Below are 27,963 nucleotides of genomic sequence, written 5' to 3'. Positions count from 1 at the left end.
TGATTTGTGCAGAGCAGTGGATTACTCACACATTGTTTTGGGAATCAGAATAAGGATTACATCCATCGTCTCACTATGTAGCACACATGATGCAGGGGTGGGGGGGATTAAGCTAATTCTAATAGGTACTCTGCATTATGTTTCTAAATTCATTACCTTTCGTTGCCATATGGTCTCTCTCTCTCATTTTCTTTCTACCTCAATTGGCAGAAATGTGGCTAAAAACAATTTTTAATCATCACCAAAGTGATTTCATAGAGTAGGCTACATAACAATTATCAAACGAAAAGTCATAGATAATAAGTAATCTGCTTTGCAATTCCTTCCATGGGCATGATTTTGACCCCGAGCCGGGAAAGGGACGGTGGGGGGGTCAAATTGCGGACGGGAAACATGGCAGTATGATTTTGTCATTTTTTTTTGTCGGTTTGCCGTCCAAATGACCGGCCTGATTGACAGGCCGGTCATTTGGACGGCCTGTCAATCAGATGGGAGATCAGCCAGGGAGAGGACGTGTTCAGGTAAGTCTTTGATTGTATGGATGGGTGGATGCCATGGGTGGGCACGGGGCACTGATGGGCATGGGTGGCCACAGGGGCGGCAGAGGGCGTGGTGGCACCAGTAGGTATGGGAGTCACGGGGTGGGGGGTGAGTCATGGGGGGGGGAGAGATCAGGGGTCAGGGGTCAGTCACGTGGGTGTGTCAGTATCCGCAGTCATCTCGGGGGTCTGCGATCGCTGGGGGGGGAGTCGGGGTTCATCGCTGAGGTCTGTGACCGTTGTGGGGGGGTTGGGGGTCATTGCAGGTGTCCGCGATTGTTGGGGGGGTCGGAGATCGGGGGGTCCATGATCATTGGGAGGGAGTCGGGGATCGGGGGGGGGTGGTCCGCGATCGTTGGGGGGGATTGGGAAATCGGGGCAGGGGTTCGCCATCATTGGGGATCATTGTAGGTAAGCTTATTGTGCCTGGGAGAAGCACTCCTGCTCCTCCAGGCCCACAAGTTGTGTCAGAAAGGCACTTACCTGCAGTTTCGGGCCTTCTCGCCTCCTTTCACTTGGTGTGAAGGAGAAGGCCCGGGAAGCTCGGCCCCCAGGGGTTAAAATTGCAAATTCTGCAAAAATGGAGGCCCGCAGCCTCCTTGAAAGGTTTTAGTCACCAACCCGCCACCTGGAAGCAGGTTGGTCGCCTGCCCCTCATCCCGCCCCAATGAAAACCAGAAATGGGCAGGATGGAGGTGGGTTGGGGCAGGTCTGAAATGGTTGGGATTTTGAATGGCCCCAACCCACCATTTTTCAATGTTAAAATCATGCCCCATGTCTTCTGCATAAATATAATTACAAAATACAAAGTTCTGAACAAAATTAATACAAATGATATAGTTGCCAATCATTTGCTTTCAAAAGTGAACAGCATTTTTGCTCTTCATTTGCCACGACTGGATGGTGCTCCATCTGCTCACTTATCCTGGGCACTTTAAAAACGGCCCCACGGCAATTAGAAACTTATATCTTCCACACATGTGTGATGTTTCAGCAAATGCACAGCAGGGATAACGTGAAATGCATTGTGAACACGAGTTTGTCAGTCCCCAGGCCTTTTGTGTAAATAGAAAAAGGTGATACATCCTTTTTTTTATTCGTTCATAGGATGTGGGCGTCGCTGGTGAGGCCGGCATTTATTGTCCATCCCTAATTGCCCTTAAGAAGGTGGTGGTGAGCCGCCTTCTTGAACCTCTGCAGTCCGTGTGGTGACGGTTCTCCCATAGTGCTGTTAGGAAGGGAGTTCCAGGATTTTGACCCAGCGACGATGAAGGAACGGCGATATATTTCCAAGTCAGGATGGTGTGTGACTTGGAGGGGAATGTGCAGGTGGTGTTGTTCCCATGTGCCTGCTGCTCTTGTCCTTCTAGGTGGTAGACGTCGCGGGTTTGGGAGGTGCTGCCGAAGAAGCCTTGGTGAGTTGCTGCAGTGCATCCTGTGGATGGTACACACTGCAGCCACTGTGCGCCGGTGGTGAAGGGAGTGAATGTTTAGGGTGGTGGATGGGGTGCCAATCAAGCGGGCTGCTTTGTCCTGGATGGTGTTGAGCTTCTTGAGTGTTGTTGGAGCTGCATTCATCCAGGCAAGTGGAGAGTATTACATCACACTCCTGACTTGTGCCTTGCAGATGGTGGAAAGGCTTTGGGGAGTCAGGAGGTGAGTCACTTGCCACACAGTACCCAGCCTCTGACCTGCTCTTGTAGCCACAGTATTTATATGGCTGGTCCAGTTAAGCTTCTGGTCAATGGTGACCCCCAGGATGTTGATGGTGGGGGACTCGGCAATGGTAATGCCGTTGAATGTCAAGGGGAGGTGGTTAGACTCTCTCTTCTTGGAGATGGTCATTGCCTGGCACTTGTCTGGCGCGAATGTTACTTGCCACTTATAAGCCCAAGCCTGGATGTTGTCCAGGTCTTGCTGCATGCGGGCTCGGACTGCTCCATTATTTGAGGGGTTGCGAATGGAACTGAACACTGTGCAATCATCAGCGAACATCCCCATTTCTGACCTTATGATGGAGGGAAGGTCATTGATGAAGCAGCTGAAGATGGTTGGACCTAGGACACTGCCCTGAGGAACTCCTGCAGCAATGTCCTGGGGCTGAGTTGATTGGCCTCCAACAACAATAATCAGGATAGAGCTTATGCACAGCCTGGGATTTCCTCTCACTCCCAGCCAGACGTAAAACGGGCACCTAAGGGTCCAATATGGTGGGCAGCGTGCATGCATTCATTCCATGCCAGAACTGCACCACCTGTCACATTGGTAAAGGTTTCTCCATCGGCGTCCAGGGCATGTGCCTCAAACAGAAGTTGGCATATTGCATATGCAAATAAGGGGCCTAAAGCCTCTTTGAGGCTCCCTTTGCAAAATTCAATTGTGCACGCTGGCAACACACGCCGTACATGCTGTGCCTGTTGCTTCAGATGCTTGGCAGCCAAAACAGCGGTCCTTAAACGCTGATGGAGTCAAAATAATCCTGTTGTGTTTCATGTATTATTTTTAAGTCTTCAGGACAGGTTACATCGAGTTACGTCGAAACTACAGCTCAGAAATAGGCCATTCGGCCCACCTGGTCTATGCCGACGTTTATGCTCTACACAAGCCTCTTCCCTCCCTACTTCATCAAACCCTATCAGGATATCCTTCTTTTCCTTTCTCCCTCATGTGCTTATCTAGCTTCCCCTTAAATACATCTATTCTATATGCCTCAACTAATCCATGTGGTAGTGTGTTCCACATTCATACCACTCTTTGGGTAAAGAAGTTTCTTCTGAATTACCTATTAGATTTATTAGCGAGAATTTTATATTTATGACCTCTAGTTTTGGTCTCCCCCACAAGTGGAAACATTCTCTCTATGTCTACCCTCTCAAACCCTATAGTTTTCTTAAAGGTCTCTATCAGGTGACCCCTCAGCCTCCTACTTTCTAGAGAAAAGAGCCCCAGTCTGTTCAGTCTTTCCTGATAAAAATATCCTCTCAGTTCTGGTATCCTCCTTGTGAATCTTTTCTGCACCCTCTCCAATCTTTTCTTTAATATGGAGACCAGAACTGTGCACAATACTCCAAGGGCTCGATTTTACAATGGTGGCGGGTGGGCAGCGGGGGGGTGGTGGGGGAGAGTGGAAGATGTGTGTGGCAAACCCTGGCTGCCATCAGGAGCTGCAACGCGAGGTGGGGGGAGCGAGAAAGAGAGAGAGCGTGACGTCATCTGGCGCTGGAACGGAAGACCGGGGTGGGGGGGGGGAGAGGGGAAGATCGGGGGGGAGAGGGGAAGATCAGGGGAACATCAGGGGGGGGGGGGGTGAAGAGGGGGACATCGGGTGGACATGGGGGGAGGGGTGAAGAGGGGGATATCGGAGGAAGATCGGGGGTGAAGAGGGAGACATCCGGGGGTGAAGAGGGGGACATCAGGGGACATTGGGGGGGTGAAAAGGAGGACATTGGGGGGGTGAAGAGGGGGACATCGGGGGAAGATCGGGGGTGAAGAGGGGGACATCAGGGGACATTGGGGGGGTGAAAAGGAGGACATTGGGGGGGTGAAGAGGGGGACATCGGGGGAAGATCGGGGGTGAAGAGGGGGACATCAGGGGACATTGGGGGGCTGAAAAGGAGGACATGGGGGGGTGAAGAGGGGGACATCAGGGGGAGATCGGGGGTGAAGAGAGGGACATCGGGGGGGAGATTGGGGGTGAAGAGGGGGACATCGGGGGTGAAGAGGGGGACATCGGGGGACATTGGGGAGTGAAGAGGGGGACATCGGGGGGACATTGGGGGGATGAAGAGGGGGACACCGGGGGACATCGGTGGGGGTGAAGAGGGGGACAGCGGAGCAGGAGACATCGGATATCGGGGCAGGGTGTAAAAGTAGGTTCATTTAGTGTTTTCACTTCCTTCCATGGTTTTTTATTTAATTTATTTAGTTTCTTGTTTCCTGATCCGGCCCTTCCTGCCTGGTTTCACCAGGTGTGAATCAGAAGCGGTGGGCAAGTCGCCCAGGTAAGTTAAAAATCTTTCAAACTACTTAATCTGTCACAGATAAAGTGCCTTAAGTACCTCAATGAGGTACATTTGGCTCTTTAATTGTCATATCTCCAGCTTTAATTGCCGGCGGGACTTCTGTTTTCGGGTCGCCTGTGTGCACACAGGTGGGTCCCTGGGAAACTCGGAAGTTGGCGGGTTGGAGCCGGCTTCCTAACCCGATCGGGATTTCTGCAATTTTCAGAGACCCCCGCCCTCAATGCACCTGCAATTTCCTCCTAAAATCACCCCCCAAGTGCGGTCTAACCAAGTTTCTTTACAAGTTTAACATAACTTCTTTGCTTTTCAATTCTATCCCTCTAGAAATGAACCCCAGTGCTTGATTTGCCTTTTTTTAAGGCCTTATTAACCTGCGTTGCTACTTTTAGTGATTTGTGTATCTGTACCCCCAGATCCCCTTTGCTCCTTTATCCAGTTTAGACTCTTATTATCCAAGGAGTATGTGGCCTCCTTATTCTTCCTACCAAAATGTACCATTCACATATATTGAAATTCATTTGCCAATTACACGCCCATTCTGCAAGTTTATTAATGTCCTCTTGCATTTTGATGCATTCTTCCTTGTAATCTTGTAATTCCTTTTTGCTTTCCTAATTCCTTGCTTCATATTCCCTTTTGTCATCCTTTTCTTATTATGAGTATGTGGGAAAACAGGAGGCACTTTATAAGGTGTAATCATTTTGTCTCGGGTCACCTTCGAAGGTGATTTCTTCAGTTCATTTCTCAATGGAGGAAGAATATTTTCTGCAGTTGTACAGCAGCAATGGCTAGTCTGATAAAGCTTTTCCAGGTGACTGTTTAATGCATATTTTCACCAGCCAGTTCTTTAAAAATTTAAGAATATGTAAGGATGAGGAAAGACCCTTTGGCTTATCAAAGCTCTTCCCACTCATACTCTAACCCTTCCATTATTGCATTCATCTGCATTTTCAATGCCCCATTACCTTGCTTGACACTTTATTCCAAACATTTACTACCCTTTGAGTTCAGAATATTTTCTTAATACTGTATATTTACTCTAAATTCACTTTTTATTAATGTATTAGCTTGACTCATTTTCTCACAACGGGTGCCAGTCCACAGTCCACAATTTCAAATTCTCCAGCATATGCCCCAAATTTGCACTAACTTTGCAATCTTACTCAGAACGTGTGGGCAATGTCCCACTGGTACAGTAAAGACTGAAATTGAGGGTGTCCTCGTAAAAGAAACACAGAAAGTTAACATGCAGTTTTGGTCTCTTTAGCTAAGGAAGGATATACTTGCCTTGGAGGAGCTGCAACGAATGTTCACTGGATTGATTCCTGGGATGAGAGGATTGTCTTATGAGGAGAGATTGAGTAGGATGGGCCTATACTCTATGTAGTTTAGAAGAATGAGATGTGATCTCATTGAAACGTATAAAATTCTTAGAGGGCTTGACAGGGTAGATGCTGAGAGGCTGTTTTTCCCTGGCTGGAGAGTCTAGAACTAGGGGTCATAGTCTCAGGATAAGGTGTCGGCCATTTAGGATTGAGATGAGGAAAAATTTCTTCACTCAGAGGGTTGTGAATCTTTAGAATTCTCTACCCTAGAGGGCTGTGGATGCTCAGTCATTGAATATATTCAAGACTGAGATTGATAGATTTTTGGACACTAAGGGAATCAAGGGATATGGGGATCGGGCGGGAAAGTGGAGTTGAGCTAGAAGATCAGCCATGATCTTATTGAATGGCGGAGCAGGCTTGAGGGGCCGTATGGCCTACTCCTGCTCCTATTTCTTGTGTTCTTATGAGACACAGGCTGGACAGAGCACTTACAGTGAGAGTGACACACAGGCTAGAGCATGTTATACTGAGAGTGAGACACAGGCCGGGGCATATTAGAGTGGGAGTGAGACACAGGCAGTCAGCATTTCAGGCCCATTTGTGCTATCTGTGCTTATGGCCTGAAATCAGTGGACAGCACAAACTCTTCGCCCTCTCCACTCCCCCCGTTCCGTTTCTCCTGTGTCACATGGCTAGTACATCAGGCAGGCCCTGCTCCTCCTCCTCGCCTGCTTCCAGGAAACTGCCTCGAGTTGCTGTTCCTGTCTACACCACTTCCATTGTCACTACCTCTTTGTGTGTGTCATACACGGGCCCAGTGGGTTTCAGTTTTCACAGGAAAAACAGATTGAACTGCTGTGATACCAAAACGACTAATAAAAATCTTGAAATCCAATGCAATAAAAATAATTTAACTTATACAGTATTCTTGAAGCAGTGGTTTTACATAATCTGCACCTTAACTACAATCACCAAATAAAGCAGACTGTTCCTTCAGACTAGAGGATGGGTTTTTATACTGAGTGAACAACCCAAAACTTAAGAAAATATTAAACCAACGTGCAGTTTTTCTGCTTCACCAAATTAGCCTACAAATTTGGCCATGCAGTGCCTGTATTTCGGGTGCTAATATGGCGGTCAGGAAGCGCACGATTATTAGGAGACTGAAGTGCGTCACCCACCATATTGGTAAAGGCCAAAAAATCATCGTGCAGTGCCCACGCCTCAAACATATGCACATAAGGAGTCGAGCGCCTGTTTGAAACCTCAGCTACACTGAGGAAAACCCGGTCTACATGCGGCCTAACAGGCGGTCCTTAAAGTGATCATATGTTAGGCTGCAACCAACAAAGTAAGGTTTTAAAAAACACTCACCCGAATGTGGAGCAGGAGTGCTCCTGCCGACCCCACATTAAAAAATAATGTGGGCCACTACCGGCCACTCACTTCCCTAACGTCACCGCCCCTCCCCCCTCCACACCCCCGCCCCCGATCGCCGCTTCCACCCACGATCACCATTCCCTCCTGATCCGGCCTCCGCTTCCTCCCCCCGGCCTCCGCTCCCTCCCCCCACCCCGGCCTCTGCTTCTCCCTCCCCCCGGCCTCCGCTCCCTCCCCCCACCCCGGCCTCCGCTCCCCCACCCCGGCCTCCACTCTCTCCCAATCCGGCCATCCCTCACTAACCCAAGGGCCGCTGTGGCAGCCTAATCTTCATTCGCGCTTTGCCAACGAGCTGCCTGCTGCTTTCCGCAGCTCGCAGGCTGGATGGAAAAGAGGCCCGAGGCCCAATATCAGGATGCCTTGGGCCTCATCATTCAGGCGCAGAGATGGTACTCTCCCCACCCCCACCCCCAGTCACAAAAGGGGCACACGTGAATTTCTAGGCCAATGTTACTAAAGAATTCCTTTTATACGCTATGTCTAAAAGCAAATATTTTTATATAGACCTCTCCTACTTGTTCGAATGATGGTACGGTCTTGCTGAGATTTCCCTCCTTTAAGTTAACCCTATGTCTGCTCTTCTTGTTTTGTTTCTCTCTCAAATGCACATGAATGAAAGAGGTTCGGCTGCCCCCAACCACTCACCGTACATTGCAAAGTAAACAAACAATGTAAAATTTGAATTGGGAAAGTTTCCCGTCGTACAGGCATGAAATGAACTCCACATCTGGAGCACAGGCATGAATGGAATCACATCTGGCTGAAACAACGTCTGTTCATATAATCAGATCCTGCTGTGGGAATGGATTTGAGCAATGTCAAGAAAATCTGGGTGTGATAAAAATTAGGGATGGCTAGACGGGCATATTTAATAACAATCTAGCAATCTGATTGGTTGGTGAACCGACACAGATCCCTACTTGAATTCTTGCACTGGATTTTAAATTACAAAACAGTATTCAACACTATCTACTAAAGGCTATAGCAAATGACTGTGCTATAACTGTAATGAAGGTGGAGGCAAAGGCTTTGATTTTTACAGGGTGGGGGGGTGGCAGGAAGGGGGCGGTGGAGCCCGATAGTGGACGATGAACCTGGCAAACTCCTCCCACACCCCCACCCATGCTCAGGCCTTCAACTAAAATTGCAGATCGGATCCTGATGACATATTTAATGTAGGACCCCGCTTCTTTCCTGCGGGTGTCCTGCTCGCCTGCTCAAAAGAGCAGGTTAAGATCGAGACATGGCAGAAAGGCAACGGTATCAGAGTGGGTAAGTGAATCACCTTATTTTAACTGCCCACCTCCCAGTTTCTGCCAGGGCAGTTAAAATCGGGGCCAAAGCATCATCTATCTATTTAAAAGCGAGGTATTGAAGTGAAACAATCATACACTGCAACCGTGTCAATATTTATTATAGAGGCTGGACGATGTGTTTTTTTCTGATAAATACAACTGCTGAAGATACAGTGAGGATACCAAGTGAAAGAATACATTTATACTGGACTTGTCTGAAGTAAAATGAGCCAATGTTTCTCCTTACATAATTTAGGCCCAAACTTATCCTGGTTTGTACCTATGCTTAAGTCTGTTAATTTTCCTCTGGTCATAGCACCACACAAAATGTAAACTGTTAATACTATTTTTGTTCTCTTTGTTTGATACTCGTCTCTCTCCCCTCCTTATAAATCCACTCCATTATGCATCTTCCTTGATCAAGAAAGAAGGCAGGCAGCCTTCTCCCAATGCATTTCTTGAATCAGCTATGCAAGAATTTCCCAGGGTGACAAGCTTTCACATTTCTCTCCCCTCCAACAATCACATCGCAGCTTACCTGTGACAACATGGCAGAGATTGGAACGTACTGCAAAACGTCAAACTAAATAAGAATGCAATAAGTAGCATGTTACATCTGTTCCAGAACCCAACATTTTTTGTTCATCATCTGGATCCCTGTTTTAACTGTGATGGCATGAAACATGATCTGTGCCCATTGATCATTGATCATTGGTCATTGATCTTTGTAAGAGTTCTTCATTTTAATGTTGGACAACAAATAAAGAGAAACTGGCTTATTGGTCAACAAATATGTCCCAGTAATGGCTGACACTTCCTTACACATATCAAAATGCCAATGCCCCTGAGCTAGCAAAGTGCAACAAGGGTAGAAAGAAAAGCTAACCACTATTGCTGCAATGATTACTTCTTGATTACTAATGGTAAAAATGGCCTTGGCACTGCTCTGTTAGATGGAAGATCAATACTCCTTGAGGGTGAAATTCCTCCCATCCGTCATTTTAGCAAAGAAGTCAGAATAAATCTGTTTGCACCATTATTTTTCTTGTAACTGTAATTTGTACTGGATACAGCTGCAAATGAAAATGGAATTCATGTTACAAGAGGACTGGACAGAGCTTGGCAGCCAAGAATAAATCATAAATACAGTACATTGGAAAAAAATGTTAAAACACAAAATTGCTCGCCTGTATAGGCCTTGTTTGTAAAAGATTTCTCACTTTGTCAAGATGACTTTTTCAGTGAAAGTGGTAATAGGATGTATTCCACCATCTGTTTCCTTTTCTATGAAAGATTATGTGGTCTGAGTAGCTATTCTAACAGCTATATAAAGATTATTTAGATTATTCATTATGTATAAACTTCAAAAGATTACCAGTTGTGTATGAAGTTTGGCTGAAGGCCATTCTTATATACATGCAAGCATCTAGTTCACTGAGACATTGGCAAAGGCCCAGGTGAAGTCTACTTGAAGACTCTTTGGATGATTTGAGCAATACTTTTGGGATCCCCACAATTCAACAACAACAATGTGCATTAATATAGAGCCTTTAACAGGGGAAAACATCGCAAGGTGCTTCATAGAAGTGTAATCTGACAGAAATTGATGCTGAGCCAAAGATGGAGATGTTAAAAGAAGGGACTAAAAGCTTGGTTAAAGAGTTGGGTTTTAAGGACAGTCTTAAAGGTGGAGAGGGAGATGGATAGATTTAGGGAGGGAATTCCAGAGCTTAGGGACTAGAAGGCTGAAGGTACATCTGGCAATGGTGGGGCAATGGTACTGCAGGATGCACAGAGGCCAAAATTGGAGGAACGCAGAGTTCTTGGAGGGTGGTAGGGCTGGAAAACGTTACAGATATAAGGAGGGGTGAGGCTATGATGGGATTTAAATACAGGGATGAGAATTTTAAATTTGAGGCATTGAGAGACTGGGAACCAACGTAGGTCAGCGAGCACAGTGGTCATGGGTGACCAGAACCTTCGTGCGGGATAGGACACAGGCAGCAGAGTTTTGGATGCGCTTAAGTTTATGTAGGGTGGAGGATAGGAGGCCAGGCAGGAGAACACTGGAATAGTTGAGTCTGGAGGTGACAAATGCATGGGTGAAAGTTTCAGCAGCAGATGGGCTGAGACGGAGGAAGACATGGCCGAAATAACAGAGGTGGCAGTAGTGGTCTTTTTGATCGGAAGGGTATAGACTTGGAAGCTCAGCTGAGGTTGCAGATAGCCTGGTTCAACCTGAGATAGTGACGGGGGAAGGGATTGGAATTAATGGTCAGGGTATGGAGTTTGTGGTGGGAGCCGAAGACGATTCCTTTGGTCTTCCCAATACATAACAGGAGGAAACCACAGCTTAACCAGGATTGGATGTCCGACAAGCAGTCTGACAACACAGAAACAGTGGAAGGGTCAAGAGAAGTGGTCGAGAGTTAGAGCTGGGTGTCATCAACATATATATGGAAGTTGACCCCATATCTTCGGGTGATGTCACCATGTTGATAAGGAAGTGAAGGGGACCAAGAATAGATCCATGGGGGACTCCAGAGAAAATAGTGCTTAATTAATGGTAATTCATAACTTTTTTGTTTCATACATTTTTAAACTATCAACCTGCTGACCTAAAACATATTACTAGGAATTCCATTGAATTCAGTATTTTGCCATTTCTCTTTCCTTGTACATTTACTGCATGCAGTATTCCAACAGATCACAACAAACAGACTATTAGATCTATCTGTTTCTCTGGAAGTTGAATGTCCAACATTGCTTTTGCCCTTTAAGAGCACTCAAGCCATAACCTAACAAAATTCACTAAATATGTTATTATAAAGCTGCGGTGTTGATCTCTGCTGGGACTAAAATCAAATGTCATAGCAATGTTATGCCTGAGTTAAATTAACCAGCACATCAGATCTATACACAATAGTAATCACAGCACTAATAAGAAAATCCCATTATCATATGATTACTGAATTCAGAGAAAAAGCTACTTCAATATTTGTTAGTTCAAATCCAGAAAGACAGCGCTGTTTATTTTTACAATAATTTTCAAGAAAAGCCAACTGAAGCTACTCAGTTTATGGGACTGGAATGCGCTGCTCTCTCAGCATACTGCAGCCAGAATCTTTTTGACTGTTTTCTGTTTTCAAGCTCTCTTGATAAATTTGACTTCTGCTTGGTTGTTCTTTTTCTATTTGTCTTACTTGACAAGGGACCAACCAGAATAGTGTTTCAATTGATTGTGTATTGTTAAGATATGTAAAGTCCCTGTGACATTTTCATAACTTGGCCTGTGATCAAAAGTGATATGGAGTTTCAAAGTGATACTGCTCGAGGAGTCCAGTGCTTCAGCCTCTAACCAAACATCTGGTGAATTGAATTAACCCTATCTGTAACTTGTCTGAGTATTTAAATTCTGTATTATTTTTAAAGTTTAATAAAATCTCCCAAAGTAGCTGTGAGTTACAAACCATAATTGCATGAATAAAAACTTACAATGCACTTTACTACCATTCCAATCAAAGTATAAAAGTTATCAGAAATAATGTTAGGAACTAGGGAAATCTGCTATTTGTATCTTTAATTTAGATTATTTGATTGTATGCCTTATGCCATAGGCTTTTCTTGGTCGATTTCTCCCCTCCTAAAAGTATTGACTTTTTGCTTGGGTCCGGTTTCACTTGTGAGAATCGCTCTTTGGTAACTTGCCCAAATGACCATCAATCACACGTGAGCCTTGACAGTGAGTGTTGGCCACAGCCAAGCTTTCATGTTGTGTCTCGAGCAGAAATCAATGAGTAATGACTAGGAGCAGGAACCCTAGTGGATTTTCCCATATCTAACACATAGGCACTAAAGCCAATTGAAACATCACTAACAGCTGCCAATGGTGACATCAGGAAATTCAGCAGAGTCATTTTCTGGTCTGCACGGATCAGGCGCTAACTGGTTAAACTCACTTGAATCATCAGGGGAGCCATTCTATTAAAAATGTATATACAGATTTTTTTAAATAGCAAACCTGATTATACATCAAAGGATATGTTCTTGATCAACAAGAAAAAGGCATCATAGAAACAAATGTTGATATAGTCCTCCCATTTTGTTATAGGAATGACAAAGACAAATAGATCACCGGGGATTATATAGGTACCAACTCAGTCAAGCTGACACTGTATTCAAGAAGGTAATGAATGGTTTCTTGATTCAGTTAGAAAACAGATACAAAATGAACACTGGCAGAGAGAGATAAATAGTTTGTTAAATTCATTCCGTTTTGTCTTACATTCTTATCACACTCAATAACAGATTGCACCTTGTATTGAGCATAATGTCATGAGTAACTCTTAACGATGAAGAATGTAATTGAAAAACTGTGGTCAATTGTTTTTGCTTTCATTTCTCCATTGCTGTAAAACTGGCCATATTTGAACTAAATTTGTTTAGTACTAGTTAGAAAACAATGCAGCAAAACTCTTGTTCATGGTTAACAATTTATCTGGAAATGAGCTTGTTCCTGCAGAAATATAAGCATTCGGGCTCAGACTCAGTGCTGTGTGACCAGACTGCGCCCGAACCAAGAGGCCCGAGGATGGATGGAAATTGTTCCTCGGACTCATCGACTCATACTCGGGGCGATCTGCCGATGCTGGTCGTGCCTCCATAGGCAGCTCGCCTGAGCGAAGACGTCAATGCCGGGCCACTTGCCTCGCCAGCAGCGGCTCTTAGGTAAGTCCCGCGGGGGGGAGGGGGACGTTGATTGGAGTGGGCTATGGGGGAGTGGGGCGGGGGGAGGGGTGCAATCGCGACTCCTATGGAGTCACAGGGGAGGGGTACACTCCTGCTCCTCCTCGTTCTACAGGATGGGTTTTTCAACAGAATTTTTTTTTTTTAACTTACCTGGAATTGGCAGCAGCGGAGGCCCTGGAAGAATCCTGAGCAGGGGAGTTCCAACGCCAGCCCCACTCATCGCCGACTAATTTCTTGACGGGGTCCTTCAACAGGCATTAGGCTCCTAATTTAAATATTTACGAGGCCTACTGCCTGTTTTAGGCATTCATCAGGGACTCCTAAAAAAAAGGCTCCATGAATTTAGCAGTGGGACCAACACCTGTGCAAATTGGGTGCAGGCTGTCCCATTGCTAAATTGGTACAATTTGTACCTGCTTTACAGGAGTAACACATACCAATTTCTAAACTGTAATGTTTGTATTAATAAATGTTCTTTTACGCTAAACATACATTTGACCAAATGTCACTGGTAGGTATCATGCATAAATATAAAGGAGCAGATATTGTCATCAGATCCATATGTACTATAAGTTATGCATATACTGTGTCCTTTATTAGTGCCCAAAAGAAACTGTCCTATTTTCCCTTAAATAAGGTATTATTGTTAAATATGTTTTAGATTCCTTCTCTAAATACATTTTTCTTATTGCTGTCAGACATCTCCATCCATTGAAGGAAACATTTCAGACACCTTATTCTCCAACGTACCTTTATCCTGGTTGTATCACCACAGTTATTTTCAAATCATTAACCATCATTGATTTTCAGATAAAAAATCCATATTGCTGCAAGCAGATAAAGCCTGCTGCTCATCTTCACTAATCCTGCTGTAATCCTTCCAGGTTCCTAGGTTTGTGCAACTCTAAACAGTGAGCTGTGTCAAGTCCATTTCCTAATCCGAATCTCTTTAAATTCACAGAACATCCACCTAATCTGTGTCCCTGAGTGTGTCACCACTCCTCCAACTTTTGCAGAATTTCACAAGTTCTTTGCTTCTTTAGCCAGTGATCCACATCTCAGATTTAACTTTTCCTGTACTCACCATCTACATCTCCAGAAAATTCTACTTAAGTATACGGTGGTAGATTTTGACTTTTTGCGATAGTGTAAAACGGGTGATAGCGAATAGGCTATTGAGTTCAATGGAAATAAAAACGGAGAGAGATATAAAACGGGCTGCCTATTTACTATCACCCGTTTTACGCTATCGCACAAAGTCAAAATCTACCCCATTATGTTTGCTTACATTCACTATGCTGAGATTCTTCAATTCTATTTTGAGGAAGCAAAAGTTTCAATGGATGTCAATGTTCCTGTGGTCCTGCAGGGTAAACAGCTGTCATTTAGGATCTGACTATCTTATTATTGTATAGATATATGCCTTGCTTAAAGTGAACCAGCCAGCATTTACAGTACCAAATGTATCAAATAAATGTGAAGCACAAGAAACACAATTTAATATTGTGCTAAAGTAAAGCTGTGGGCACTTTGTTTGTTAATCCAACGTTACTTCTGGCACACTTTCATGCTGCCACATGCTGCCATGGAGCACCAGGTATGGTGCCCAAATGTAGCACCAATAAATTGAAATTGCCGGATTACACATGACAAAAAGTCAACTTTCTCCGAAACATCTTGTTTTATAATATAATGTTTGATTGAATATATCAGCAGCTCCAATCCACAGCCCAGTGTGTCTATATAAAAGGAAAGTGGGTGATAGTGAATCAGCCCATTTGACATTTTGCCCGAATTTTTCTTCCATTGACTTCAATACAAAAGAAAATCGGGTGAGGTATAAATTGGGCAGCTGATTCGCTATCACCCGTTTTTAACCCAGTGATAAAAGTTAAAATTATCCCCATTTTGTTTTCCTTTGATTGTAAGATTAAGGATTATTCAAATAGTCAGCAGCTACTAAGCAACGAATAATACAAAATAAAGTAGGATTATATAAAATTGAAAACCCAGAACTTCACAAGAGTAATCTTTACAAAAAGTTAATTGGCTTTCACTGTCCATTAGTAACAACTTTTGACATTTTAATGTTCAGGAGTTCCCTGCATTTAGCTGCTATTTGCCTTTGAGAAACAATCTCGTCACTAAAACTATTCCTTTATAAGATGTAACAGTGAGTCCCTAAAGAGAAAAAAGCAAATCTCTTACCAATGTAAATGGAAACATTTCTGTCAGTCTCACTAATTTTGAATGAAAGATCAAACAACTTAACAAACACTAGCAGTTCTCCTGTCATTTGGCTCACAGTGAATTGAATGATATGCTGTTTTATTTTGAGAGGAGTGTTACATGATGTAATACATAAAGTATTATCCTGATACTGAGATACATCTATTAAAATGGCCTATGTTTTTAAGACCTCAAAGTCTAATTGCTGTAAGTAAACAGAACACGAGGTCACTCCGGCCTAGAAATTCCATATGGTTTTCAGCGTAGTTTTAGTGTATACTCGGGACAAGTAACTATTTTTGGCAGAAAAATGGTGTGTGAGCTGTTTCTGTTGGTTTTCCACCCCAGATTCCCTCATGCTGTATGCCCCTTCCTGTGATTTGCCCGATGAGTCCAGAGAAAGCTCATTTACATTTCTTAGAATGAGAATTATAAGGCGCAGCTATTGCCGGATCAACTGAGACAGGTGGAAGTGAGAAGCTTGTGAGCCTGAAGAATGTGGATAGTTTCAACAGCAATTTCTGCAGCTGGCAATGATTTTTTGCAGCAATTTAGTTTTTTTTTTGGCATTCTGAACACAGCCCAGGGCTTGCTTCTCATCGCTTCTAAATGTGTGAGACCACTGGGAGATTTTCAACACCCTCTCCCATCCTCACTGAGGGCTACTCAGGAGCAGGTATACCATTATCATGGAGAAGCGGCAAAGAAGGCAGCATTGAGGATGGACCCCACCAGATATTACCCTCCTCCCATGTGGCACACAGGCAACACAGGCCATAGAAGGACCTCAATAAGGAGATGTATATAAGAAGAGTGCACTTCACCAAACAGGCACTAGGACAGCTCTGACACCTACTGCATGAGGACTTACAGCCAAGGTCATCGCTTGCACTGCTCTCTCTATGGCTACGAAGGTGATGGCTGCACTCAGGTTTTATAGCACTGGCTCATTGCAGGCAGCCACGGGGGAATCTCTGTAACATCAGCCTGAGTACAGTGCAGGCATGGATTTGACAAGAGATTGATCCATTTACAGGACAGATGGGGGATTCATCACCTTTGACTTCACAGCAAGGCAACAAGAAGATAGGGCCATCCATTATATGGGTTTGCTCACTTTCCCAAGGTTCAGGGTGCAAGAACCACCTCCCTCCATATGGCATGAGTGACCTTTCTGACAGGTTTCCTGCCACGGACACCCAGCACTCTGTCACTCCTCCGTTTTACTTCAAACAGTAAGGTTTGCAGATCGGACAGCATGAAATTGTGACATCTTCTCCTTTGCCTCTGTGTCATGCCCATGCCCCTTTCCTTGCCTGCCTCTGCCAGGTTCTCCTGTATTAGACATTTTTGTAAAGTGGTACAAAAACAGTCACGAGACATCCAGTCAAGCTATCTGACAATCAACTCAGTGAGCCAAGCACTATTCCCCGAACAGCTCGATATTAAGATTCTCATCCTCGAGTTCAAAGCCCTCCATTTCCTCGCCCCTCCCTGTCTCTGTAACCTCCTCGTAACTCTCCAAGAACTTTGTGTTCCTCCAGTTAATCTGTTTTTGGTGGAGTGGGTTGATAGAGGAATGTTGGCCAGGATACCAGAATAACTCTGCTCGTCTTTGAATAGTGTCATATGATCTTTTACTCCCACCTGAAGAATCAGGCTGAGCCTTGGTTTAATGTTTCATCCAAAAGATGGCACCTCCTACATTGCAGTACTGCACTTGGTTAGTCCTCAAGTGCTGAACTGGGGTTTAAACCTGTAACCTTCTGACTCGGAGATGCGAGCCAAATGATACTTTCTAAAGATAGGTGAATGCATTTTTTGAAATTACAGTGCTAGTGAACTAAATATTAGAAATGTCAAAGATCGAGCCATATTGCCTGTGATCTGTTTATTTTGTCTCCTATATTCCATTGTGTGTGTGAGATGCCTTTGAGCAGGAACCCACTGCAAACAAACTTTCAAACCATTTTAGAATAATTTGTCTAAATATAGTTAATATAATAATAATTAAAAGTAAATAAGCATTACAGGCATTATTTCTGTCACACAAATTTGGCATTTTGAAATTCATACCCAGTTTAAGAATTCCTCCATGAAAGAAGAGCTTTCATCACATTCAACTTTACATGAACTCGTTGAAATGATACACATGATTATATCAGATGTGCACCAGCGCACGAGGACAGCAAAGTATTTGAAAGTAATTGTGAAACAACAGCCTCAAAATTGCTGTTAGTGCACTAATCAGGGTGAACTGAGCAATGCTGAACGTTTCTGGGAGAATTGTCTGCTGCTCGTTAACCCTCAATATTACTTTTTTAGCTAGAGGAGTAAATTATGAATTAGAACGTCCAGACATATATCTAATCAGTGGAGTGTTATAAGTCATCACTAGGCACAGCAGCTGCTAAATGGCTTAAGGAGGCAATTAGACATCTGCTGAAAAAGAGTGCAGTTCAGGGCTTACTAAGCAATATTACTGGTAAATGCAGGTGTCAAGGGCTTAAATTACCCATGTTAATGACCAGCAACTAGAAGCAATCATTGAAGAAGTGAGGAAAAGGAGGGTTGTATTGTTTAATATTGAAGGAGATTTTCCCCAGAAACACCGACTACAGCAGGCTTGAGGACAAATTGTAGGGAGGGTAAACATAGTCTCCACACCAAAGGGACCTGGATCCAGGAGGTCAGCAAAAGGATGGCTGAAGAAAGCTACTAAGGTAAGCCTAACCCGTAGTTTTGAATGTCAAGTACCTACCCCATGTACGCATGCCACAAAGTCCGTTCCCATAACCTGTGAATTCTGTGCTGAACAATCCTAAAAATTGTTCTCTTATGCAGTTCTGCATGAAAGAAAAAGGCTTCTGAATGTGCACCATGTACAGACATGCTGCAGCATAAGAGAAGTACAGGCAGAGAATTGTAACTCAAACTATGGGTACCCAGAAATCTTAGGGGCTTGACACAGGAAATCCTTTTAAGCCAACCTAGCAGCATGATGAAAATTTATTCAAGAGTATTCAATGATTCCATACCACAGTGTTGTAGCCCTATCTCCAACCTGTGCTCCCTTAGAGTGGAGCTTTCCACTGGAGCTGTGTGATTGCCGAATTTGGTGTCAGGCAGGATGAGCAGCTTTCGGTGGTATCTCAAGACTACTTATCTGATGGCAGGACAAGATGGAAGTAGGACAGAACTGTAAGTGGTCCCAGGCACTACAAGCCACTGAGTCAATTTGTGGAGACCTTCCTGAACTTACAGGACCTGCCAGTATTAAAGAAGTAGGAAGAGTTAAAGCTCAGGGCTCACACCTTCATGCTCTTGTTATGTGTTGCTCCCTGCTCAGTCACTGACACACAGGTAAACTAATGGGTCTAAAGGCTGACAAGTCCCTTGGACCTGATGGCTTGCATCTGAGGGTCTTAAAGGAAATGGCTACAGGGATAATGGATGCATTGGTTGTAATCTTCCAGAATTCACTAGGTTCTGGAAAGGTCCCAGCAGATTGGAAAACTGCAAACGTAACACCCCTATTCAAGAAGGGAGTGAGACAGAAAGCAGGTTAGACCAGTTAGCCTAACATCTGTCATTGAGAAAATGCTCGAATCCATTATTAAGTAGTAGCAGGACATTTGGAGACTCATAATACAATCAAGGAGAGTCAACATGGTTTTATGAAGGGGAAATCATGTCTGACAAATTTATTAGAGTTCTTTGAGGAAGTAGCGGGCAGGGTGGATAAAGGGGAATCAATAGATGCAGTATATTTGGATTTCCAAAAGGCATTCGATAAAGTGCCACATAAAAGATTACTGCTCAAGATAAGGGCTCATGGTGTTGGGGGTAATTTACTGGCATGGATAGAGGATTGGCTAACTAACAGAAAACAAAGAGTCGAGATAAAAGGGTCATTTTCAAAATGGCAATCTGTAACTAGTGGGGTGCCGCAGGGATCAGTGCTGGGGCCTCAACTATTTACAATATATATCAATGACTTGGATGAAAGAACAGAGTATCTTGTGGCCAAATTTGCTGATGATACAAAAATAGGTGGAAAAGCAAGTTGCGATGAGGACACAAAGTGTCTGCAAAAGGGATATTGACAGGTTAAGTGAATGGGCAAAAATTTGGCAGATGGAATATAATGTGGGAAAGTGTGAAGTCATCCACTTTGGGAGGAAAAATAAAAAAGCAAAATATTATTTGAATGGAGAAATACTACAAAATGCTGCAGTGCAGAGGGATCTGGGTGTCCTCGTACATGAAACACAAAAAGTCAACATACAGGTACAGCAGGTAATCCGGAAGGCAAACGGAATATTGGCCTTTATTTCTAGGGGGATGGAGTATAAAAGCAGGGAAGTCATGCTACAACTGTACAGGGTGCTGGTGACACCACACCTGGAGTACTGCATACCATTCTGGTGCCCTTATTTAAGGAAAGACATACTTGCGTTGGAGGCAGTTCAGAGAAGGTTCACGAGGTTATTCCGGGTATGGAAGGGTTGTCTTATGAGGAAAGATTGAACAGATTAGGTCTATACTCATTGGAGTTTAGAAGAATGAGAGGAGATCTTATCGAAACATACAATATTCTGAGGGGACTCGATAGGGTAGATGCTGAGAGGATGTTACCCCTCATGGGGAGTCTAAAACTAGGGGGCATAGTCTCAGAATAAGGGGTCGCCCATTTAAGATGGAAATGAGGAGGAATATTTTCTCCCAGAGGGTCGTGAATCTTTGGAATTCTTTACCCCACAAAGCTGTGGAGGCTGAGTCATTGACTACATTCAAGGCTGAGTTAGACAAATTTTTGATCAGCAAGGGAATCAAAGGATATGGGGAAAGGGCGGGAAAGTGGAGTTGAGGTAAAAATCAGATCAGCCATGATCTCATTAAATGGCAGAGCAGACTCGAGGGGCCGAATGGCCTACTCCTGCTCCTATCTCTTACGGTCTTATGGTCTTATAGGCATAGACTCGCCTCAAAAGATCACACACACACACACACACACACACACACACAGTATTGTGATGCAAGGGCTGCTTGAAGATGCTTCTTTGAGACAGAGTTAGAATATGTTCCTCTTCTGTTTTCCTTAGGCAGAGAGCAACCGAGCAATACAGTCAGATTCCCCTGGACAGCCAGTACCCCACAGTACCCTGTATCATTCTCACCACCTTTGCCAGCATCATCACAGCTGCACACACTCTGGACGATATAGATAGTGAACTTGAGATGTGGGACTGGGTGATTGATAGGGCATAGGTGAGGAGGCAGATGAAGAATAGGTACCTGCTGCCCAGAGGGCCAGAATTATTCCTGTTACTGCTGCAATGCTAAGGATTCTGACCTCACATGGCAAGGTAATGATAGTTTATATAAATCACTTGCGTCCATGCAAAATGTCCTGTAACTTCTAGCGAGGAATAGGATGGAGTCTTTTAGCCAAATTTGTGCAATCATGGATGAACAGTTATCTGCACCACAGTATACCATGGGGCACATGGTGCCCTCAGTGGTGTAGTTCCAAAGCACGGTGTGAATATGTCCCTTGAATGCTCACGCTGCTGCTATAGAAGTCTTTGGCTCAAATCTAAAAAAGATGCTCTCTTATCTGGCTTCAACATGCTGGGTAATCGGATTGAGAGAATCTTTAGAGGCATGGATTCATACAGATCAGTGGGCATCATGAGGGAGCAGCAGTGGCATGGCTTGAGTAGGCACGGATGAAACTGTTTTTTCTCAGGGTGCCACCATGGGCTGAATTCTCCTTCCATCATGGGTTGGCAGTGCAGAAGTAACACTATCCCACTGTAATTTCATCTCAGAGTCTTATTTAATTTCTACCCCCTTATGTAAAAACAGATTGTAAGAGCTTCTACAAGTATGTAAAAAGGAAGAGAGTAGCAAAAGTACATGTTGGACCCTTAGAGGCAGAGACAGGAGAAAGTATAATGGGAAATAAGGAAATGGCAGAGACGTTAAACAAATATTTTGTATCTGTCTTCGCTACAGAAGACACAAAAAACATACAAGAAATAGTGGGGAACCAAAGGGTCGCCCAACTAACCAGCCTGATTGACAGGCTGGTCTCAGACAGATGGGAGACCAGCCAGGGAGACAAGATCTTGAGGTAAGTCTGCAGGTAAGTCTTTGTTTGTATGGATGGTGGGGGGGGGGGGGTGCATGGGGGGCATTGGGAGTATGGGTGGGCGTGGGTGGGCACAGTGGCATGGGTGACCATGGGCATGGATGGGCATAGATTGGCATGGGCGGGCATAGATTGGCACGGGAGTCATGGGGGACGGGATCGGGGGTCAGTCATGGGGGGTGTCGGGATTGGAGGTCATCGCAGGAGCCCGCGATCATTGAGGGGGAGGATCGGGGGTTGGGGGTCAGAGGATCAGAGTGGGGGGATCAGGGGTTGGGGGTCAGAGGATCAAAGTGGGGTGGAGGATCGGGGTCAGGGGTCGGGGGTCCGCGATTGGGAGGGGTCCGTGATCGGGAGTTGGGGGTTCACGATCGGGGGTCCATGATCGGGAGTGGTGGGGGTCCGCGATCGTTGGGGGATCAGTGCAGGTAGGCTTGTTGGGCCTGGGGGAAGCACTCCTGCACCTCCGGGCCCACAAGCTGTGCCCTTCTAGTCACCTACCTGTTAGTCTCAGGCCTTCTCGCTTCCTTTCATGAGGCTTAAAACAGAAGGCCAGGGAATCCCAGCCCCCCAGGATTGAAATTGGGAAGTTCCGAAAAATGGAGGCCTTGAAAGGTTTTAAGGCCTGTTCCGCCTCCTGGGAGGTGGTTGGTCGCCCGCCCCTCTTCCCGCCCCGTGAAAACCAGAAATGGGCAGTTGGAGGCATGTTGGGGGTGGGTCTGAAATGGTGGCAATTTTCAATTTCCCCCCCCTGCCCCCAACCCACCCGTTTTTCAATGTTAAAATTGACCCCAAAGAATCTTCAAAGGGATATAGACAGATTAAGTGAGTGGGCATGAAGGTGGCAGATGGAGTATAATGTGGGGAAATGTGAGGTTAGTCACTTAAGTAGGAAGAATAGAAAAACAGAATATTCTTTAAATGGTGAGAAACTATTAAACGTTGGCATTCAGAGAGATTTGGGTGTCCCCGTACAAGAAACACAGAAAGTTAACATGCAGGCACAACAAGCAATTAGGAAGGCAAATGGTATGTTGGCCTTTATTGCAAGAGGATTGGCGTACAAGAGTAAGGAAGTCTTACTACAATTGTACAGGGCTTTGCTGAGACCACACCTAGAGTACCGAGCACAGTTTTGGTCTCCTTATCTAAGGAAGGATGTACTAGCCTTAGACTCGGTGCAACAAAGGTTCACTAGATTGAATCCTGGGATGGGAGGGTTGTCCTATGAGGAGAGATTGAGTAGAATGGGCCTATACTCTCTGGAGTTTAGAAGAATGAGAGGTGATCTCATTGAAATATATAAGATTCTGAGAGGGCTTCACAGGGTGGATACTGAGAGGTTGTTTCCCTGACTGGTGAGTCGAGAACTAGGGGTCATAGTCTCAGGATAAGGGGTCAGCCATTTAAGGCTGAGATGAGGAGGAATTTCTTCACTCAGAAGGTTGTGAATCTTTGGAATTCTCTACCCCAGAGGGCTGTGGATGCTCAGTCATTGAGTATATTCAAGGCTGAAATAGATAGATTTTTGGACTCTAGGGGAATTAAGGGATATGGGGATTGGGTAGGAAAGTGGAGTTGAGGTCGAAGATCAGCCATAATCTTATTGAAAGGCAGAGCAGGCTTGAGGGGCTGTATGGCCTCCTCCTGCTCCTATTTCTTATGTTCTTTTATGTTCTTATGTCATGTGTTTGTAAACAAACCAAACTTCAGCATATTAGGGCTGATTCCTCACCTCCACTTCCAGCGGGAACCACTCCTCGCAAGGACTGTGATGGGAAATCACAGGTGTACAGTCCGTGATTTTCCATCCATTAAAAGTAATGGATGGAAAATAACAGGCTGCACATCCTTTATTCCCCATGGAATTTGTTTTACTTTTGCAGCAGTGTCTGAAGTGCATGATGGGGACAAATGCAAATTTGGACCACAAATCCAAAGAAATCAAAATTTCTTCAGACAAGCCTGACCAAATCTGAGTTTGCTTGGTTAGAGTTCAGTAAATTTGAGCATCTTGCATGAATCAGAGAAGGAGTTTCAAGTTCCAACTTTTTTTGGTTTAAATCTGAAGTTTACATTCAAAATTAATGTTATAGTACAGCTATAGGCTTTTAAAGAAAGACTTGCATTTATATAGCATCTTTCACGACCTCAGGACATCCCAAATCGCTTTACATCCAATTAAGTACTTTTGAAGTGTAGTCACTGTTGTAATGAAGGGAAACATGGCAACCAATTTGTGCAGAGCAAGGCCCAACAAACAGCAATGAGATGATGACCAGATAAACTGTTTTGGTGATATCTTGTAAACAATTTTACAACACCAAGTTATAGTCCAGCAATTTTATTTTAAATTCACAAGCTTTCGGAGATTTTCTCCTTCCTCAGGTAAATGTTTCAAGATCTCCTTGAAGCCTACGCATTTATACATATTGAATAATACATGGTGTTTACAGACTGCCCCTGCAACTGCCCGTTGCCAAGGCAATCACCGTGTTCAGACAGAGAGGTGTCATCTGCAGAGGGATAAAGATTGGCTGGGACACCGGGGAGAACTCCCCTGATCTTCTTTGAGTAGTGCCATGCAAACCTTTACGTCCACCTGAGAGGGCAGACAGGACCTTGATTTAACATCTCATCCAAAAGATGGCACCTCTGACAGTGCAGCACTCCCTCAGTACTGCACTGAAGTGTCAGCCTAGATTGTGTGTTCACTCTCTGGAGTGGGACTCAAACCCACAACATTCTGACTCAGAAGCAAGAGTGCTAGAACTGAGCCAAGGTTGAAATAAAGCAGAAAGTCTAGCTCATCTGAACTGTGTGGGTTGTAGCCATCTGAATAAATGTACATTTGGCAAATTCAGAAGCACCTGAATAGATCAGAATGGAAGCTGAACAGAAAAGCTAGAAACACGTAGCCCATCCAAACTGTTAACTTATTTTTCTCTTTCAGATGCCAAGTGACCTGTTGTGCATTTCCAGCATTTCTGTTTCATATTTCAGATTTCCAGCGTATGTGGCTTTCCCTTTTATGTCAAGACTATATTCATTTGGAATCAGCTTCCGGCTCAGGTAGTCCTATTTATTTAATCTTAAAATTTGTGGATTTTCTTGAGACAGAACTTGCTTTTATGACAGAAAATGCTGGCAAAAACAAGACTAAAATAATTACAAGGAGTTTGCAATTCAGTCGTATTGGGTCAGTTTGAGATACTTTCAAGCAAATACTTGGGAAGATTTTACACTGATCCTTGTAGCTCAGCGCACTGGAGTCCAAAACATGAGGGGTAATTTTCACCTTTGACACCTGGGCAGTAATGTGGCTAAGAGAATACCCCTCCCCACCCCCCATTATAGGGCTCATCTGATTTTCATCCTACATTACCACCCAGGCGGTGAAGATGGAAATTGTCCCCATTGTGTCACAAGGTACAGGGATACAAGGTTGACTGTAGGAGAATTTTCTTTTAAAGAATGTACACGTCTCTGAAATAATAAAGTAGCATAGTAATTAGCGAGATCAAGAGGTCCCATTTTTATTGTGCGAGAGAAGCATTTCCAACAAATAAATGGGAGGGAGAAACTGTCACCAATGCAGCGTCCCTTCAAGGCAGTGTGCATGGCCCATGGAATCAGGTGCCCAGGCCTCAGTGCACTCTGTACTAAACTGCTGATACCTCAGGAGGAAAGGTTTATCAAGTGTCTAGCATGGGCTGGCTTCAGTAGTGGGTACAAAATTATGTAAATACATTATAATTGGTCCCTCGATGAATTCATCATGCTGTTCTACATATTAGACCCCAGCAGAAACATTCATATGTGCCAAAAGATCGTCATCAAAATTTCAAAGAAGGTTTTGATTTGCTGATCGCCTGCAAAAAAAACAGGTTCTGGGAGATCTGCATGCTATTTGCTGATGATATCCATCACTTAAACTTAGCTTGCAGCATTTGTTAAAATTGTCTTTTAACTGCTGTTTTTGATTTGTCAAACAGAACTTTGTGCATTAAAGCTAGTGTATTTATTTATTTATTGATGCTGGTTTTCTGCATTTCAGCAGTTCTATGGTGAGATCTTCCACAGCAGTAATCTTACTGCCACCAGTTGATGCTGCAACTAGAAGCACAGCACTCAGAATGTTCTTACAAACTGGGAGGTGGGAAGAAATTCATCTGAGACCCTTCCAGACTGGAACTGGAACATTTCCTACATATTAGGTGCTTATGCAGCTGGGGTTTGAATTTAATAGAGCTACTTCCTACATACATTTGCTTTGAGACATCCAGGCTAGATGAGCACACAATAATATTCCTTATACAATAGTAAAGTTTGGATGTTAGCTGGAGAAACTGATTGAGTTGACCTGTTTGGTACTCACTCAATCGGCCATGTTCTTTTGATTATGGTAAAAATAGAAAAACAAACAGCAAGGAAAATTACCAAAGAAAACCTGTTTACTTACTGTCAGCTTGAAGGTTGCAGTCATCAGTGAATTGCAGGACAAACATTGCTCATGGAGAGATTGCCTCATGCCTCTGAAAGTACATGTCAGGATTAATAATAGTCAAATGGCTGTACAGAGGAATGGCATTTTAGGGCATAATCTTGACTTGCTGGTGAGTCACACTGAAAAGATTTATAGAAAATACACATCAAGACTAGGGGGGTAATTTTAACCCCCAAGAAGATTTGTATTGATTATGGAATGGACCTATTATATAGGGTTGGGGGCAGGTGGGCAGTTAAAATAGTTTGTTTTTGGAGTGGGACCGCATCCCGGCTCCAACACACCCACTTCCGGGTTTAACCCAGGCACGTTTGAATGTGCGCACGCAGCAGAAACCCAGAAGTCCCGTCCCACTTAAAGTCGGTGGGCCGATATGTAAAGGAGTAATGTACCTCATTGTGATAGTTGAGGCACTTAATATTTTGTGTATTAGAAATGTTCAGGTTTCCCTTCACTTCTGATTCACACTAGGTGAAAGCAGGCGAGACAGGCCGGATCCATGAGGTGAGTGCCTTTACTGCGCTGCTTGTGGGCCAGGAGGAGCAGGAGTGCTTCATCCAGACCCAACAAGCTCACCTGGTGTGACAGGACCCCTGCGATCGGCCACTCCCCCCCCCCCCCCCCACTGATGGTGGACCCCTCCCATGATGAACCCCCCCCCCACAATGGTGGACCCCCCACCTCCGACTTTTCACCCGATCTCCAATCTCTTCTCCCAATCTGCGACCTTTTCACCCGACCTCCGATCTCTTCTCCCAATCTGCGACCTTTTCACCCGACCTCTGATCTCTTCTCCAAACTGCGACCTTTTCACCCGACCTCCGATCTCCTCCCAATCTGCGACCTCTTCACCCAACCTCTGAACTCTTTTCCCAATCTGCGACCTCTTCACCTGACCTCTGATCTCCTAAACTGTGAATTCTGACTCTTCTCCTGAAGATTTGGCAACAGGTTTGACTGTGAGGAGTTGTATTGATTATGGGATGGACCTATGGTATAGGAAGGTGGAGGGAGGAGTCCTGTCATTTTATAGCGGTTCTGAAGAGGCAAATATCTTATTCAGCTGTCAAGAGGGCTTATAGTTGTTGCTCTTCATCTTTCTTCAATTTCCTACTGGCATCAGCACCCTCCCCCCTCCCCAATCTCCACATCCAACATCAGAAACCCTCTCCATGTCCTCCACGGCCCATGATCCCACCCTCCCTCCTCTCCGATCACCAGCTTTCCTGCCCAACAGCCAGCCAGCCTGTCAATCATGCTGGCTGATGGGTTCAAAGCCTGGAAGTAAAATTTACTGCCCTCAATTAGGTCGCGATTGCAGTTTGCAGCCCGCCAACTTTACTTCTGGGATTCGCATCTGATTATCATTTTCCCCCCCCCCACCCCCACTCCCTTCCCGCCTCCATGTAAAAGTCATGCCCCAGGAGTCAATGCACAAAAGCGTAAAAGTCGGCCCTTTCTTGTGTTTATGTCATGGGGGTAAATTTTGATTTCGCTCAAAAGTGTGAAACGGGTGATAGCGAATAGGCAGCCCGTTTTATACTATCGCATGAAGTCAAAATCTACCCCATGGAGAGAAATATGACTTATCATTACCCATCATAAATGTACAAAAGGCCAACATCATGCTGTAGTTTTCGTGTTGATGTGACACAGCTTTTATATTGTATTGACATACAAAATAAAGTATAATTCAA

The 27,963-nt window shown here is 44.5% G+C and overlaps 2 long non-coding RNA genes across 3 annotated transcripts in view; one reads left to right on the top strand and one right to left on the bottom strand.

The window, feature by feature from the left end:
• LOC137323331 (uncharacterized) overlaps window positions 1-27,963 on the bottom strand; it is a 134,785-nt gene that overhangs the window by 7,761 nt on the left and 99,061 nt on the right. The window contains exon 4 of the long non-coding RNA XR_010963351.1: window positions 26,222-26,294. This is a non-coding gene — a long non-coding RNA (uncharacterized lncRNA). The remainder of the gene's footprint in view (window positions 1-26,221; window positions 26,295-27,963) is intronic.
• Window positions 17,914-27,963, top strand: LOC137323332 (uncharacterized). Of its 2 annotated transcripts, none has more exons than XR_010963352.1 (3): window positions 17,914-18,325; window positions 24,713-24,831; window positions 25,820-27,963. It is a non-coding gene; the product is annotated as an uncharacterized lncRNA (long non-coding RNA). The 2 variants fall into 2 exon arrangements; XR_010963353.1 differs by having other exon boundaries at window positions 25,817-27,963.

Source organism: Heptranchias perlo, chromosome 7 (assembly GCF_035084215.1).
Source record: "Heptranchias perlo isolate sHepPer1 chromosome 7, sHepPer1.hap1, whole genome shotgun sequence".
Classification (NCBI taxonomy): domain Eukaryota; kingdom Metazoa; phylum Chordata; class Chondrichthyes; order Hexanchiformes; family Hexanchidae; genus Heptranchias; species Heptranchias perlo.
Note: the sequence above shows the minus strand (reverse complement) of the source record. Positions and strands in the feature narration are given on the sequence as shown.